Genomic DNA, 19,200 nt, shown 5'->3' on the forward strand with positions numbered 1-19,200 from the left:
ACCCTACACACTCTGAAGATAGTTTTAATCACTAACTAGATTACTATTACTATGGAACCACAGAGGTCCAAAATGAGTTCTGGGGCCCCCAAACTAAACAAGGAAAGCATGCAGTGCTCTAAACAGCTCATGAGTTAAAGGAGCTGCCAGGTAAAAGACTCCTACCAGCACACTCGATTTGTAACAGTAATTGCATTAAGCAAACCTATCAAACTGCAGTGAAGCTAGATGAATGTGAGAGCAGACTATTGCTTGTGACACAAAATGTTGGCAGGCTGCTTTAACTGGCCGTACTTCATCAAAGCATTTAAGCATGTGCTAACAGGCTCTCTTGGCTAGGAACACTTTCTTAAAGTAAGCCTAAGTGCTTTGTGGAGATGGAGCCAGATAAAAACATGCATTATTCTAGTTTGTGTGCAAAAATGTTTAAATACAGAGTGTTTAGAGAACTGATGTGTTCAACTTCTCTATCATTTAAGAGAAAAAAGAACAGGATGTACTTAGCAACTATAGGAATTCATTATTTTCAGAGGCATTGACAGTCACACCTGAAGCTGACTATGACTTTAGTTGGCACAGATTGTTCTCTGCAAGTCTGGACTGTTGAAGGGGCAATGACACATGTTAGAATGACTGTATATTTACAAAAATTAATGTCAGAGCATATTTTTATAATAAATAAAACCTTAGAGTATGTACAGTTTGGTGGAAACTTTGAAATGCAGAAAATCACACTGAGGTATCTTTGCCCTTAAAAGCAACAGGCCACATAGCTATCTTAGGGAGGAAACAGTTCTGTGGTAACTAGTAACTCATCTTTTTTCTGATAGAAAAATGCCAACATATTTAACATCAATGCAAAAATATTCTGTAATAAACCACAGAAAACACTTATTTTTATTTATAGAGGTATGATCAATTTTAAAAAGATGAAGATACCAAAAGGAATATGTTTTTCCATCTATTTTTATGTTACTGTTAATTAAAATCAATTAAAAAAACATATTATCTTATCAGTTGTTTAGATGCTATGAGCTAATGAACAAATTTTGTTTACAGCCCTTAAAGTCCACATTTCTCGTTATATACTGATGGATATTACACAAAATCTTTAAGTAGATAAATTCAATATTTTATGTAAAATCACAATATTTTATAATGATACAATAGTCACAGCATATAAAATATTTCATTCCTGACATATTTTTATTTCTAATCCTAGAAATGGCTTTGTTATCATGTCAACATGTAACCTACAGCACTGCTTTTAGTACTGCAGTTTTGATGCCTTAAAAATGGACTTCATAGAAAGATTTAATATGCATTGAAATAATGGTTTGCGACAAAGCGCCTAAGGGTTAAGTTGCATACTAATTTCTGAATTATTTAAAAAAATGTGAATAAGCTAGGAAAAAAATGGCAAGATGGAGAAAGGCAACAAAATTATGCAATATATCTTCAAGCTGATGCTAGACTTCAGAATCCTTACTGCGCAACTTATCAAACTTCTTTTAAAAACAAATGAAAGATGGAGCAACAGTATGAGCTGAGATTGTTGAGTAACATATATACAGACAGAGATATAAGAAAATCTGATTTCTAAATCAGAAGCACATTCAGTGTAGACAAATAATTTGGGATTGACAGAATCAAATGTTCAAAGTGTGTCTTGTGCTTAATTTTGTAGAGCAATGGACAAGGAAGTAGGATAGCAAAATTTCTCTTCTTTCTGACTGTACTTTGAATTCCCAACTAAGATGAACAATGGATAGCACTCTTGTGGATGTGCAAAGCAGGTGTGTAGTTAGGGAACGTAAAATATTAAAAGTGTACTGAGGCACATAAAATTACCCTAACTGATAATTTTTGGATGTTTTAATAAACTTCTGTCTTCATTTAATATTTATACATTGGTCAGCACTTAAACTCCAGGTCTGAAACTTTGCTTGTTTGGTCTCCTCTTCACAATGAGTTTTTTTATGGTTAATAAAATTATTTTGCTTATTTTCATAAAAGAATTAAGTAACCACGAGCAAAATGTCCCTCGAAATAGAACACAAAATTTGCAGTTAACTGGAGTTTTAAATCCGTGAAAACACTGAAAATATTTCAAAATGGAATGGAACAACATTTTTATTGGCAAAACTTCCCTTGATTGCTATTTGCACAATTACCTGCAGTAGCAATTGTGATGTGTATGCTCCACAAAGGTAGAACACTGCCATCAAAATAGAAATATATATTTTCATAAGGATGCTAGTTGGCCTAGGAGAAGATAAATTTGTTGTCTTAATCTTGGAATCCATTTCACAGATTCACAACAGTACTTTCCATGCAATAGAAGACTTGTTTGAGAGCACAGAAGATGCATCCACAAGTTTGACTAAACTAAATTTGTTGGTTCTAGAAGTTCCACCTTTTACCTTTCCCCTCACTACTGTTTTATCTGTTTTCTGCTCCTGTTCTAGTATTTGGCACATATTGACTGTAATTTCTTCCAAATTAAGAAAATTTATATGCAGACTAAGAGTATGGTACTTCTAATACTAATCTTGAGAAGAAAAGCTAATTGTAACTACTCTTTCTGTGTTTATCAGTTTTGAAGAAGTGCTGAGTGGAGTTTGCAAGGTGTACAAATTCTGGCCTTCAAGAAAACACTACTTACTTTTTTTTAATGACTTTTCTATATGGCCAAAAGGTTAATTGCGTCAGAAACTGTTCTCCATTCTCAAGTCATGTAATAACTGTGGGATGTTTTCTCAGCTGCTACCCTGCAGATAAACATAGAGTTCAATTCACAAGTCTACTCACTCCTCCGCCTTCTGTCCTCATTAAAGTTTCATGACTTTTAAAACAGAAGTTTATCTTTATACAAATAAGTAATTAAGTCATAAATATTTGGACAAGACACCTCATTTAATGATATATTTCTATACCAGCAAGTGTGCCTGCACTCTAATGCAATGAGACAGTGAATGCCTATATCAGCGACGCAGGGTGATGTCTCAGTATATTTCTCCTTCTCTTTACTGTTCTTCTAAAGAAAAGGTGTACTTTCCCTTAAACTTTTTAATTGACCCATTAGACAATCAAAATCACTATGAGCTCACATTGTGGAATCTGGCTGAGTTAACAATTTAAATCTTGCCAACTTCTAAACACCTTTCAAGCATTTAAACTAGCATATTCTTTTTAACACTGAGTAGCATTCCATTAGGTTTATAGTCAGCAACTCAAATACATTGCTTAGTTATTACTTATTAATATTACTAAATATTAGTTTTTATTAAAAGTCTATAGATAAAACAGCTGATAAGGAGAAGAGGTTCAAAAGAAAAGAGCTGCCTGGTTCTGCCCTCATGCTTCTTGTTTTATTTACTCTGAGGTGTCTGCAAGCCTTTTACAAAGAGGCTGAACAATGCTCAGAGTGCATTGCTGGGAGTGGGAAGAGTAACAATAATAGTAAGGAAAGAAACAAGGAGGGAAAGATCTGCTCCTCTGAGAACAGCAAGCTCTCACCAGCCTGGTACTGAGCCATAAAACCACCTTTGCAGATTAACTTGCTGGCTGCAATTTTTCCAACCTTTTGCCATCATCTGCCACATTCCCCAGCCCTTCAGCGGGCTCTCCTTCTCCTTTGTCCCTTGCTCAGCCCTGTCAGCATGCTAATATTTGATACTGGCGACACGTGGCATCCTGAAGTCCTGCAATTAGTGATGGACCCAAGAAGTGCTGCAGCCAGGAAGAGATAAAGGCTAATAGCGAAGAGAAGATCATGACAATCAGCTGTTAGACAGACTGAGGCTGGTGGACAACTACAGGGTAATGCCTCTGAAGCAGGGTGATGTGTCTGCAGATAACATCGCTGCTTGGGCTTGCTCTCACCTTGATGTATAAACTGGACAGGGGTGTCAATATGGCTGGGGAAAAAAAAAGCAGCTTTGTTTCCCCCTTTTGGATTAGTTTAATTAACACCAGTGCTAATGCTGAAAAGAATTCCTATTGAACTGTGACTTAATTTGGAGGCGATAGGAAATATTTCTGACTGTAAAAATAAAGTCCAGGAAACTGGCTGATAGAAAAAGGTAGGAAAGTCAGATCAGGAAAGTCAGAGAAGCAAGAGTGGGTGAAACAAAACTGTGTAGTACAAACTCTAATTAGGAACTAATAAGATTTTTCTGTTATAAGCTGGGAGTTATAATTGAAAGTGTCAAAGGAAGAGAGAGATCTGGCTTTATTAGTCTCAGAGTGACTAAAGCCATAAATGTGACATGGCAATGAAAAAAGACAAGTGTAAAGATATATCAGGATATATTACAGCATTTTTAGGAGTGAAAAGGAAATATTAAAGGCAATGTACTCAATACTAGCAGGATCTCATCTGGAATTCTATTTGTAGTTTTGGTCACTTATGATCAAAATATGAATTCTAAAAGGAAGAGGTGCAAGATGGGTAACTAAAGTAAATGAAATATAGACTCACTTACACAGGTATTATGAAAAATTCTCATTATTTATCCTTGCAGAAAAAATGAATCGTATTGTCTTTTCATTTCTCCTCAAAGAGAAAAGTTCTGGCATAGGCAGAATGTCTGTTTAAGCTATAGAACAATACTAACAGAAGAACAAATATGTATATGCTGGAAAATGATGACTTATTTTGTCGAAATGAGAGACAACAACCATCTGAGAGTAAGATTCTAGATCAATCAGAAAACATGTAGGTTTGGTTCTTTGTCCTATTACTAGGAAGCAACTTGACTATTTTGTCACATGAAATATATAAAATTCATAATTGTAAAACCTAGAAATTACACTTAGAAATCAAAAGGCTCTTTCTTTCTAAATTAATTTTTCTTAATCTTTTTCCTCCCCAGTACCAGAAATGATGGAGGGTAGAGTCAAAATGAGAGGAACGAGGAACAGGTCTCTTACAATTAAATAAAACAATTGGTTATACTTCTTCTAATTATTATATTTAGTGAGGCTGAGGTTTATTTGCTAAGACAAGAAGGAAAGATTTTCTGAGTGAAAATTGTATATTGCAGTAATTTCTCTCTTAAAACTTCAAAACACAAGAAGTCAGAGTATATGAGGGTAAGTAAAATTACAATACACAATGTTATAGAATCTACCTGAACACCTACCTTTTGTGCACAAGCTAGAGAGCAACAAAGAAACCTAGGAAGACAGCATATAAATCTCTTCAAGCAAAACAATGTGTATTGTAAGAAATCTGCAGAACAATCCTGGAAATAACATTTTCTACATACGTCTAGCCACACTTATCTATTGGACAAAATTTTGTAATGCATATTAAAAATAGAACTATGTTTCAAATAGATGAATAAAATAGACAAGATGAAAAAAATGCTGCTCTCATAATCCATAAAACCTGAAAATCAGGTATTGGATAATATAGTATCAAATATTATGTCAGGAAATGAACTGCAGTACACATCATAAGTAAAATGAGTGCCATTTCAGAACTGACTACATTAGGTGAACGTATATTTTTCTTCACAGCATTAAAAATTACAGAAAAGTTTAACTGACCGGATTGGCAGAGAATGTTACCCCAAATCACCCTTTTTCAATAAATCTTCCAGGTCTGAAGAATAGCCTTTTTAACAGAATGAATATAGCATCTCAGTGTTCTGGCATAAAAGTAAGGCTAATAATGGAGAGACAGCTAGAACATATCTGCTCCCTACCAATTCTTTCAAAAGGAATTTTGTATTTTAAAAGTAAACTCACAAAACAAAAGAAAAAAATCGTTGTAATTTATTGGAGAGACGTTATAAACAAAGTGAAAGCTATAAAAAATTACATGAAATGAACTAAACGTGGGTTTTAAATACATAAGTGGGTTGATGTTAATGGTCATAATCCTGATACTTAAGCTACATGGTTTTGTGCAAACTTTTGCACTCAACTCACGGCAAGTGTCTTTTGTTTATAATGTATTTTAAAACATATCTGAAAACATCATTATAATCCAACAAAGTAAGCAGAACTACAGATGGAGTGAAATCCTTAACTTAAAGCAAATATTTAGTCAGCCAATTTTTTTAAACAAAAAGATTCAGAATCAAGAGAAATAATCATCCATCACACAAAATAATATAATTTTCTTCATTTTGCCCGTTAGGACAACGGCTCTTTCCACAGCCTGATAAGTGAACAGCAACATGAAACAGCTGGGATATTTGTCAGATTGTATGCCTAGAAAAAAGCAGCTCATATTACATTGAAGATTAATTTGAAAGCACTTTGTACAATGTAGAGCGCCATGACTGAAACTTAGAGCCTTACTGCTGGATGAGCATGGTCTTCCTTTCAAGCTAATTAGAACAGGTTTTCAAACCCCTCTTTTGGATGTAAGTTTGTACCTTCATGTGGGGTTCCACTGTGTCGTATGCATTTATCACTGCTTGGAACAAACTCGGAGACCTGCCTTTTGAGGGATGAAGATCTAACATGCATGCATCTACAGTTTACTTATTTTCCTTTAAATATATACATGTATTGTCTTATATAAGTTTGTTTACATTCATATATGCAAATGTGTGAGGATGGCTAACAAAGTCTAGTGTCTGACTCAGGTTCCCAAGTCACTATAAACAAGCTCGTGTGATAACAAGGTACACTGTGAAAGCAGAAAACAGTAAACGGCAGAATATCTTGGATGTAAAAACCTAAATTCTTCAGGTGGAATAAATGCAGATGGCAAAAGGATTTGAAACTACAGTCAGGCCAAGGGTTCATCTAATGTCCTTTGTCCAACACAGGCTAAAAGCAGACATAATATAGGATCATCCCATCTGCCCATAGACTTGTGTTCACTAAAAACAAATTCACTAGAAATGCACAAGTGCACACACGTGTGCACATCCACACGTGTGCACACCCACAAAAAGCAGGACAGAGTAGGATATGAAAACACTGTTATGGCAAATTTCATCCAGGAACATATACAGTAAATTAACTGTTAATGAGCTGCATGTCTTGAAAATAAACACTTTCCTCTCTTCCTCTTTCTAGAACAGCTTTGTACAAATATTGCTAAAACTAAGATGTGAAATTCTGATCACGCTGAGCAGCATCACTAATTCACAAAACTCTCTTCGAGAAAACAGGTTTTCACTTATACACGTTGCTTGCTGTTACTTATTTTAGGTTATGGCTTATATGCTTTCCAAATGTGTAACAGTAGAGTTTACATAGGCCTTGGAAAAGTGACCATGGCATATAAAGTAATCATTACAAGGAAAGCCGCAATTTTACTTTTTTTTTGGCTTTAAGAAAACTAGTAATCAATTCTTCTTTATAAAACTTTAGCTCAGAACCCCATAATGTAAAACAGTTTATTACAACAACTATCTCATCCCCTACAAGTATGTTTGGGAATGATTTGTCCATGGAACTAAGAATGATTCCATACTTCCTTGAGATGTTATCAGTAAGTTACTGCAAATTAGCTACCAAATAAGGCCCATGTTGCTGTTGCTAAATGTCTCATTTCCACAAGCTCTTTAGAGAGCCAGTGCATTATCCCACTGAACTACGGAAATATGGAATTACGTGGTATTAAAGGTGAGGTATGTGTTTATAGAGCCTATTGAATGCTTTCAAAAATAAAGACCTATAGCTTTTCCCTATTTAAAAGCAGTTTCTCTCTTTCTTTAAACTTTTTAAAAAGCCTATGAAGATTTTAATATTCACAGGATTTATATACAAGTAAAATAATAGAAGTATGGTTCTCAGAACAAAAAGATTTGCCATGTATTATACAGCTCTCTAATACTGCAACTCTTCTGAAAGGCTTGATTAATCATACTATTTAAAGGTTATGACAGATTTATGCTCAAAGTAATACAGACAAAGCTAGTAATTCACAGTTACAAACCTGTGCAAGAGACAGATCATGTGCTGGGACACTTGGTTTTAAATTCTAGACCTTTTTGGACCCTGCCTGTTGCTTTGTGTTGAAGCAAATTAATTAAGACACCCTAACTCATTAGTGATTTGTTTGCTAAGGGAAAAAAAAGGCTTAATTTGTCGTTATTTGGATTTGCACTGAAAAGCCTTTGTCATTTGGGTTGACTCAGAAGAACCATAAAAACTGTGAAGAATAAGGGTAATAATTCATATTGCACATCTCCTTAGCCAAGATCATAAAATTTTAGACTCACTTTAAAAAAAAAAAAGCAATCTGTGGAGCATTTATTTAAAACACAAAAATAGGTGTTGACCATAAATACACTGAAGATGTCAGCTTAATTTATAAATAAATATTTTAATGGGTTTTAGTAAATTCTGAACATAGATCTTCAAGCTTTATGGGGCCTAACTTTATTCAAGGCAAAGTTACAGGAAAATTTGCATAGATACACGACGTATTTGGTGCCATCAAAACCCTAGAACTCTTGCACTACATTTGTGCTTATCGCGGGCAAGGAAAAGGTCGTAATGGCACATGCTCAATAAAAAGCTTCTCTCACCAGTTCATCCAAGCTGGAATACTAACCTTTCAATTTATTTGCTTTACAAGCTTTCAAAGCATTTACCCATGAAATATATATCTTGCTGCAGCTCTTTCGTCAGGCTTCTCCCTTCCACTAAAAAGAAGAAAAAACGGAATGCACCCATGATTTCACCTTTTCCACATTTTAAACTGAGAAATGGGTTTGCAGCAGCTGACTCCAGGACCACTGCAGTCAGCGGGCAGATGTTGATCAGGCAGCACTTATCCTGTCCGTAAATACATGCACTGCTCACCTAATGCACTCCATATGGAAAGGAGTGAAATCTGTATAAGCAGAGTCTATGAACCAAGTCTTGGGCAGATTGCTATGTCCTGAGGTCAGATCGGCCACGTGTTGAGCCCTACTAACGTAGACCACTTCAGAAGGGTCTTCATACCAAGAATACAGGAGTCCAGCAACAGGCAAGGAAAGAAATAGATCCCACAAAAGCATTAAGGAGCAGTCCTCCCTTTGACATCTCTGAAAGTGGCTGATGCACATGACACCTTGAAGAGGAAGCAGACTGAAATCTCCATTCCTCAGGACAGAAGCTAGCAAGGACAAAAACCTGAGCAGTCATCAGGGAAGACCTCAGAGAAAAGAAATGTGAACTGCTTTTTTTTTCAAATTAGGTGCACGGTGGGAGAAAGCGCTGGCATGTTATTTGCTTAGTCACGAAGAGGACGGAAAGACTGGGCACATGGAAGATGAATCAGTGGAAAGTGAGTCTCAAAGTCTAAGGAAATTTATAGTTAGCTAAGTTAGGAATATTCAGTTAAAGGCTTTGAAATGCAATGTAGGCAGCAATGAAGAGTTTGGCTTCTCTCCAAAAGTAGCTACACTCACACCCAGGACCAGGATGATCTCAGGAGGTGTTAGTGGAATTAATGGAATTACTAGAATCTCCTGTCCTGGTCAAAAGTTAGTGCTCCTGCCTGACATACCAAATCATTCACCATTTAGGTCACTCTTGAGGCACATTTGTAAATGGCAATATGGAGTCTCCTTTATGTTCAGTTCAATATTCTCCATTTGACATAACAGCAGCCACGATAAAAATATGTGGCCTGAGAGTACTGTTAGGAAAATATGAGAATGAATCAGCAGTTTGATTTCTCCCTCTTCAGCCTGCACATTTTAACTTGTTGGGTTTCCAGTTTGAATGTTATTACTATTTAATTAAGGCCATAACTATCTGTGTTCCGGTTCCTGAAAGCCTATTTGGCATAACATTCAAATTAACAGTAATGAGAAAAATATGCTCTTCCATCATCAAGTTTGTTACCTTGATGAATATCTCTCTGTAGGAAAATATGAAATGAGTTAATGTACTCGCCTATTAAAGCCACTGGCTGAACATAAAGGTGGCCTATTAGCTAAAGAGAAATTCAACCTAAGGCCCAAGGAAGAAACACAGACATATCTAAAAAGTGGATTTATTACAGCTATTTCTTACAGTTACTCATAGAAAAAGGAGATGTCAGCAAAATTAGGAGTGCTAAAAGATCACACTAAAAAAAAGCTAGTCGATTTTGGGGCATTTGGATTTTGCATACAAGATGACAGGGAGGCTTATATGCATTTTTTTGTGCATATAAGGCTTTTTGTGACTTCCTTGTAGCTGAACTTAGATTATCTGTCACAGTAACCAAAATAAAACCAGAAAAAGATACTGAAAACATTACCTGAGAAACAGCACAAGGTTGTTCTTTAGTGATCAAAGTCACAGATGGAAACAAAACTTCTGATAAAATCTAAGACCTGTGGATGACAATTTGTTTTAGAGTGTATTATCACAGGGATTATTGTTTACAGAGCTATGTAGAGAAGTGGAAATGAAAGACTATTTATGGCTATGAGTTTCCTTTTTTCTTCTGAACTTGTTGCAGTGCCACTCAGCTATAAGCATGTAGACATAGCTAAACCATTATTTTATAGTGATAAGTAAATGTAAATTAGTAAACTTCAATTTGCTTTAAGTACATTTGCTGGGGTAAATAATGAGAAAAGCTGTTTTATCTCTGAAAAATCAGTATTCCCAACAGCTGGGGAGTTAGAAATTCACATGGTCACAAATATTTAAGAATATCAAAAATGTATTAATAGAATTTAGAACTGGATTTATACATAAATCTGCTAAAAAGGGTTTATCTTTGATAAGCTAAACAGGACTGGAAAGATCTTTCTAAAATGTTAAGTCTAGCTCCTTCTTCCTTAGGCATGGTCAGCTATTTGTAGACATACCTCTTTTAGGAACATACCAATCGACATCTTTAAAGAGGCTTTTTTGTTAGTTTCATCTGGGTTGTGGTTGTTTTGGTTTGCTCTTAGTTTCATTTTTCTACCCAAAGTACTTCCACTAGAAAATTGTCCCAGGATGTGATGACTCAAATGTGAAAAAAAAAATAAAATCCAGATTTAATCACTTAATCACTTACACATTTTGTTTTTCTGCTAGCTTTACCTCATCATGTAGCAGCAGGATGTATTTATCAGCAGGAATCTTTTTTTCTCCCTGACTTTCCTACGCTATAGAAGGCAAGGTTTTATAAATCCCTCTGTAATATCGGCTCTGCTGTCACCTGAATAGTATTTAATTGCATGTGTTCCAGTTTGAGTTCACTTTTTTTTTTTCAAGCACAAAACCACCACTGACAGAATTATTCTAAATGAGGTGTTCAAAGTGCTATTAGTTCCTTACTGCTACTGGAATAACTTTTGTGGTGTATTGTAGGACCATATTTGCTTTTTTCCACAGCTGTGCCATGCTGTCAGCTCATGCTTCTTGATTGACCAGTAATACAGGAATATGTTCTCCTCAGTTATTTCTAAGTAATAAGATCACAACTTACAGCAGAATTGCATGTTATTGGCTCCAAATGACCTTTCACTGCAGACTACTTAGAGTATAATCCCATTTCTATTATTAAAGTTCAAACAGCCTTTCTGAATGATATTCCTATGTTCCTCTGAGCTGCTTAACATGGGAAAACCTCCCTCCTTTTCCTATTCTCCCTGTCCTTTGCCTCGTCCTCAGTGATGTCACCATAAAATTTAATTGACACTAAACTATTATTTATATTATCTACTGAATTTATATTATATTTCTTAAGCAAATATTTAAATTAAGCTATTAAAAAATGTTGGTTACTCCTCTCTGATAATTAGAATTACAAATTAAAGTTTTAACTCCTAATTGTCTCTCAGCAGAAAACAGTCCCAGTCCTCACCAGGTCTAATGCTTTTGTATCAAGACAAATGTTCGCTTTTTCTGAGTACATATCCCAGTTATTTTATTAAAAAAAATTCTTTAATCTCGTTTGTGATAATACTGATGGGAGTTGGAGGCTGAAGGCACTCTTTTGGATACATACCAGTTACACTGTAAAGGAAATTGTCAGTGTTACCAAACAGTAAAGATCTTATTTCTTGCTGCAAGCATAAATTTAAGGATAATGAATAGCAGTGCTTTTAGTGTACCTTGAGACATGTTGTGAATCCTAGCAATAAGATGGTAGAAAGCAAACATAACAAGTATAGGACTGAAAGAACACAAATACTTTGGACTATTAAAAATTGATATTTCTTAGCTGAGACAAATGAGTTCTTATATCTCTGTGTAATTTAAAGACATTTATTTTCTTTCAACCACAAATATTCAACTAAGTCAAGCCAAGGACATTTCAGCTTTACCACAGCTGTCATTCTGCCTCTTGTTTAACAGTCAAGGAGTTAAAGAAGAAAATCTATATGGGAGTAGCTGCTCATTAATCGTGCACATAAACACACACACAAATCCCTTCAAAGCATATCAGCTATAAAAGTAATCTCTTGTCACTCCAAATGGCACATGAACTATGCAACATATATTAAGAATAATTATGCAACAGACACCTCAGATATCAACTGCTGATGACATGAAGCTCTTCATTTCAAAATAAACTGGCATTTACACACACACAAAATATAGAATGCATTTCTATTTTCAAAGGAAAGTATCTTTCTGTAGTACTGTTTTTGTTGTCACAAGATCCTACAGAGTGGAGGGGGGCTGTAGGCCTTAAAAATGGCAATGATCATCTTTGTCTTCATTTTCCTGTTTGACAGGAAAACTTACCGATAAACTCATTCAGACATTGGACATGCGGAATAAGAACACTTACTGGCCCCATACTTAATTTCCCTACAGCTTTCTGGCAATCTGTTAGATTTGTGCATATCTCCGACACTTCCAGCTTATTCGTGAACAATCCTGTTATTTAAAGAATAGCTTGAAATCAATTCCAAGTTATTTGAATACTTATGCTTTAAAAACATATCCTGTCAAATCAGTTTTGTTTGGCTGTACTAAGGCAACATTTTGTTTCTGGGCATAGCAGTAGAGCATACACAATTGGTAGTAGTGGGGGGTTTAATTCAATTGCTGATGTGTTTGGTCAGCACAGAATGCACGTGCTATTCACATGTGGAAAAGGCACTGGCCCCAGTATAATGTAAACATGCTTTGGTGTGTATTTACAGTCATGTCTTAAACTGAAGTGAGGAATTTTGCCAAAACAGACTCACTTGCCAAGCAAAGGTTTGGTCAACAACAACACGTAGCCATTCCTGCAGCTCTGTTTTAGCCATTATCATTGCATAGGTACATCTTTCTTCTTCAGTCTAATACCATTTTTTACTTCAGCAAATGAAAATCAGAACTCGTATCTGACGCTGCCTAAAAGGTACACTGCATTTCTCAAGCGTCCTTAGAATAAAGGCATGCAAATTCCAGGACAAAACATCATCTGCTTTCCCTGTTTTACTTATTCATATTTTTGTTTTCGTTTTGTTAGGAACAAAAGAAAAATGCATGTATGTGTGTATATATACATATATATATACATATATATACTTCCCTCAAATATACGTAGAGGTATACGCTGTCATAAGCATGTAATACAATACTCTTAGCCTGCATTCCTTAAACATGCAGTGCTTTTAATCCTCATTTGTTTCCTTTGCCCCTTTCTCAGTGCTATAATGCAATCCTCAGTGTTTGAGCACCAGACTTCAAATGAGAGATCTATTCAAAACATGCAGAGACAAAATAAGTGGTTTCCTTAGTAATGGGAACTATGTGAAAGCCTCTGAAACAGCTCCTCCTCCAGTAAGCTATTATGTACATGATCCTTTCTACCCCCAACATATAAATGTAAAGACAGCTTTACGTTTAAAGTTAAATACCTAATATGCCCCCACAGCTTTGGCAGTCAAATTACAGTGAAGAGGGGAAATGTTTACTGTATTCCTATTTAAATAGTTTGGGGTTTTAAATCAGTAAGGATGTTGTATGTTCCAGTGACCTTTTAATTAATTCTCTAGATCTGCAAGTCCAAAAAAATGAAATTATGTAACTAAACTATAAAGAACTTCACCTTGGTACCCCTTACACTCCAATAGTTTTGTGTACTTGATTTAAACTATCATTAGATAACTATATAATGAACACACACTGCACATAACCATGCTGTTCGTTGTCACCGCCAAGATAGCTTCGTAACAATTACCCATGACCGCAGTTAGACAATGCCATTGATGGCATGGGAAAACTACTATGATGCTTCTCTTAATTTCAGAGTAAATTTAACTAAAAGCAAAACAACATACTAGTTGTAATATTTAGCATTATCAGGTTAAGTAGCTAATTATAAAATATATATATATATATATATATTAGTGAGGGAAGGAGATTCCCTCACCAATCACATCCTATTTGCCACACCACACAGTGTTAACAGAAAAATATGTTTCAAACAAAAATTCTGTTCATTCTCCACAGAAAGGAGAACAAATATGAGAAAAGAAATGGAGAGTCCATAAGGACAGAAATTCCAAGATTTACTACTACCTGTAAGAATTATAATAAGTCACTATCAGGATGAAAATTATAGGCACAATATCCAAATTGTTATCTTTATGAAATCAACAAGGGCATCAGTCTTAAAGACAAGAAGATGCCAATAAATTATATTAATCTCTACAGGCTAGAGAAACTGAGATGTCACCACAAGACATAAACATATGGAGGTAAAATCAGTTTTAAGATGGAATACATACACTGAGATTGGCGACCTTTCTACTGATCCCATATTTCCTTTACCTAATCCAGCTGCACATAAGGATTCTGTAGCTGCTTTTCACTACTCTGTCTTCATTAATTTTCCCACGCAGCATAGCAAGGTTGTGGTTGCTATGTGTGACTCACTTCCAGTCTTCAGCAGATGCCAGTATGCCAGAGATTCTTGCCTATTAAAATAGAGCTAGGGATGAAAATTAGGAGGACTCAAATACCACTCTGAGTTGGACCCAATAGGTGTAAACCATGTAAAGATATTTCAGACCTCAAGCCACTCTTGGGGAAGGCTGACTATAGCTCTGGGACCTATAATGAGGAAAGAGACTATAGGTCTTGCTTGGGATATTGTCCTCTCTGTTTCATAGAACACACTTGCTATATAAATAAGCAAATTTGCTGCAATATGCAAACTACCCCTGATCACCAAGATAAGCATCAGGTCATCACCACTGCTTTTTCATCCCCATCACATGTGATTGACTTTGACTGTACTATACAACTCCTTTCACTATGCAGTTCCAGAATTTGCCAAGTCACATAGTACCTACTACCTACACAGCTTTTAATGAAGTAACTGGTGATTTGTGTAGATGTGAACTTTTCCTTATGTGAAATTCTTTACAGGTTCATGCCCTAGATTTCTTTCCATCTGCTTTATCTCTACTCAATCACCAGGAACTCTGAGATCTGATAAAAGAAAGTTTGGTAGCAGGTTAAGTAATTTGAGCATAACATTTTCTATTATGAAGTACAACTCTATTTAGAAACTCGAACTTAATGTTGGCAACAAGCCCTTCATCTTCAAAAAAGACAAAGAACTAGAGCAAGAAGCATTGTTCTTGTTTATAATTTAAAAAAATCCATTTAAGAGGAATATACATTAATAAAATTTACTTCTCATCTGTAAAGAAGCATAGCCCTTAGGAAAATATCAATAGTTGACATAATATCTATAAACGAGCGTGACAGTGTCAGGTTGATGACACTGCACTGAAAATACTGGCAGAACACGGTTAACATGAAGTGGTGGCACTTTTTTTCTCTTTTCCAGGTGAATCATTCAATGACAATTGCCTATAATTAATAAGTCAATTAATAACTGGTGAGGCCACAAGACAGATTTCCTTGAATCTGAGCAATTCTGGACCTTCAGAAACACCTCTCCACAACTCACACAGAAGATACACAGAAGACACACTAGGGCTGTGTTTTGCAGAACCTGTGAGAATTAATCTGTCAAACACTAGTTTCTTTCTTTTTTTTACTCTAAGGGCTACAAGAAGAAAGTGTGAAGAGCTGCCACGCACCCTTCTGTAGTTGTGGTGCTGCAGAAACCAAGATAGGGGCACATATAGTCATAAGTGATAAAGCTATTCAAAAAGTGTCTGCTCTTTTACACTTTGAAATAATCTGTATGGATACACACTTAGAAAGATTTTTTTTTAATTGCCAATTTCTGCCATAAAGTGTGTCATTTTAGAATTTAAATCAAATACTTGTGGGCTTTTTAATTATCTGCATGGTATTTATTTCATTTTTTAACTATACTTACTGCATTCTTAACACAGCTCTATTCTCAGAGCCTAAAAATACTAAAAACAGTCACCATTAACTACCCAAACCACAACAAACCTACAAGGTATTAAAGCCCAAGGATGCCCCAAGCTTTTTTGTATTGAAAAAAGGAAAAAGTTTTTTAAATCCTCTTCCAACTTTGAGGGAAAATGGAGACACAGAACTACTGCATTTTAACAACCAAGGGTTTCATGCATCTTATTAATTGTCCATTACAAACAAATAATTACTTAGTTTACTTTCATGTGCAGTCAGTATTCAGATAAAATGCACGCCAAATAAATAACTGCAGTTAGCCTACATTACTTTCTTCATCTCCTTGTCAGAGATTTTTTTCTACCCTGTAACCTCATAAGCTATATATTTAATTTTGGTGCAATAGATTACATTGCTATTTTAAAACCACCAAGCATCATATTCAAATCAATGGGAAAATAACATAATGAAGCTTAATCACTGTAACTGTATTGTTTATAACAGACATTTTTCTCCTGCAGATAGTTTGAAAAAAATATTCTTTAGTATTAGCTAAATTAAAAAATTAAATTATTTCACTTTTTATTATATAGAACTTTATTAGGATATAATAACATCTTAACTAATATGTAAATGCATGCCCATCAAGAATGTACTTTAATTGCATATATAGTCTATCATAAGAATTCATTTTCTTTATGCAAGTATACGTTAGCTGATTCAATTATTTAGTCCTCTAATTACGAAGTCGATACCAATCAACCAAAATTAAGCACTTCTATAGTCTTAATTTCACATGTCAAATCATTGGAAACATTCTTGTCTGATTATCTGGTTAACTAGAAAGACAGATTTTGAATGAACCACAATGAGAACATGAGATTAAGGATAAAACGTAAGAAAACTTTCATGTACGGCAACGGTATTTTATACTTATTCCCTTTTCCCTAGACCATTTCTCCATTGATTGAAATAAGAGAAAAAACAGTATTTATTTGTCTTTAACTTTTATTTGCCTATTTTTAATTTGACCCAAACTTTTGGAAATTTTGCTCTCTCTTACTCCACCCATCATCCCACCCCTGCAGCACAAGTTTACAGGTTTTTGGAGGGATAGCTTTGACTAATCGCATAGCTGGGATGAGGAAGGATTTCCATTTTTCTTATGGAGGCTGGTACAGCAATCAGCCTTACTCTTGTGGCTTTTGGTTTTGCTTCCTTAACGCAGAGAATCATAGAATCATGGAATAACTTGGCTTGGAAGGGACCTTAAAGATCATCCGGTTCCAACCCCCCTGCCATGGGCAGGGACACCTCCCATTAGATCAGGCTGCCCAAGGCCCCATCCAACCTGGCCTTGAACACCTCCAGGGATGGGGCAGCCGCAGCTTCCCTGGGCAACCTGTGCCAGTGCCTCACCACTCTCATGGCGAAGAAATCCTTCCTAACATCTAGCGTAACTCTGCCCCTCTCCAGTTTATACCCATTGCCCCTCGCCCTATCACTACAAGCCTTTATGAATAGTACCTCCCCAACCATCCTGAACACTGTCCCATCAGACACAAGCCCTCATGCCATGCAGCAGGGAAAGCCCATAGGTTCACTTCAGCAATTTTACAGTGGTTTGTATTTGCAGCTTATGCTGATGGACATTAAGTAGTATCAGAGGCTCTAAGAGCCACCTCGTGGGGGCAAAGGAAAGACAGGGTTTCACCAATGAGCACCGAGGCTACAGAAAGGTGACGTGACATCTTTCTGGCCTGAGGTGTTCCCTGTCCCAACTCCAAGCAAGAAAACCTGAAAGGTAACCAAACATGTGTCAGCTTCAACACAGTTTTTGTTACACCTCTCTGACTCACATTCGAGAAAAAAAAAAATCTTATACCCATACCAAAAGAATGGGAGAAAATGGAAGGGCCACAAGGCCTTCTTTCTGTCCTAGGGTATTTGCACTCTGACACTTAAATGCTATTATTCCATATATGAGACAGTTCTGCACAGTTGCATGAAAACTGAACGCTAGCCATGTAAAAAAAAACCCAATAAAACAAAACAAACTCCCTGTACTTAGTTTAAATGCAGAAATCAAAATTTGAGGCAGAAAGAAACAAAAAAAAACCTGCTTTATGACAGCCACAACAGTATAACTACCAGTGACTTAAACAGGACTGGTTTTGTAAAATTTGTCCTAACCAATCACAACAGACTGAAATTTATTCAAGAATCTGGCATTACTTTAATTCATTTTTCATCATAAGTGATTTTATAAAGTGTAAAATTATTTTCTTACAGAATAAAAACAAAAATAATGCAGTCCACAATCTTAGACTCATAGTGAATCAAAATGATATATAGTATTCATAAAATAGTAACCATTTTATAATAGGATTCTGGTGCTACTGCTGTTGCAGTAAGTACATTAATTTACATTGTTTGCTAATCTTAAGAAATTTTTCATACTAATATTAGACAGGACTAAAAGCCTTTCTCCAAACAAAGCAGAGGAGTGTGAAATCAAAAGTACATTTCACTTTAATCCACTAGAGGGTACTCTGCCTCAGTCAGGGCTCTAGTACTGAATTCATGTAAGATATTCAGCATTTTCTTCCTTTTGACCTGTTGATAACCAACTATTTGTATTTTGCTATTGTTCATCTTCTATTACAAAGTAATTCCTTCATATAAAACCACATATATGACTAAAACAAAACCTTTTCCTAACAACATCTAGCCCATTTATTGTTTTATATAGCTAGAGGAAGGCGTGATATATTTCAGTGCACACTTCCCTTACACTGAAAAACAAATCCTGAATTATTTTTTGGTTCTTTAAGCTTTCATAGTTTGTAGAAAAAAAAAGAATAATTCCTCACTCAACAGTATGACACAAAGGTAGAAAGAAAGGAAGGAGGAAGGAAGAGAAGAAACAAGTTGTGCAGTATAGCGTTTATATAATTAGATGGCCATAAAAGACAGAGTCAAGTAGACAGAGATCAAAATTGA

General features: G+C 35.5%; 1 protein-coding gene across 1 annotated transcript in view; it reads right to left on the reverse strand.

Moving 5' to 3' along the window:
• IMMP2L (inner mitochondrial membrane peptidase subunit 2) overlaps positions 1-19,200 on the reverse strand; it is a 446,080-nt gene that overhangs the window by 196,822 nt on the left and 230,058 nt on the right. The window lies entirely within an intron of this gene.

This window comes from Cuculus canorus, chromosome 1 (assembly GCF_017976375.1).
Source record: "Cuculus canorus isolate bCucCan1 chromosome 1, bCucCan1.pri, whole genome shotgun sequence".
Lineage (NCBI taxonomy): Eukaryota > Metazoa > Chordata > Aves > Cuculiformes > Cuculidae > Cuculus > Cuculus canorus.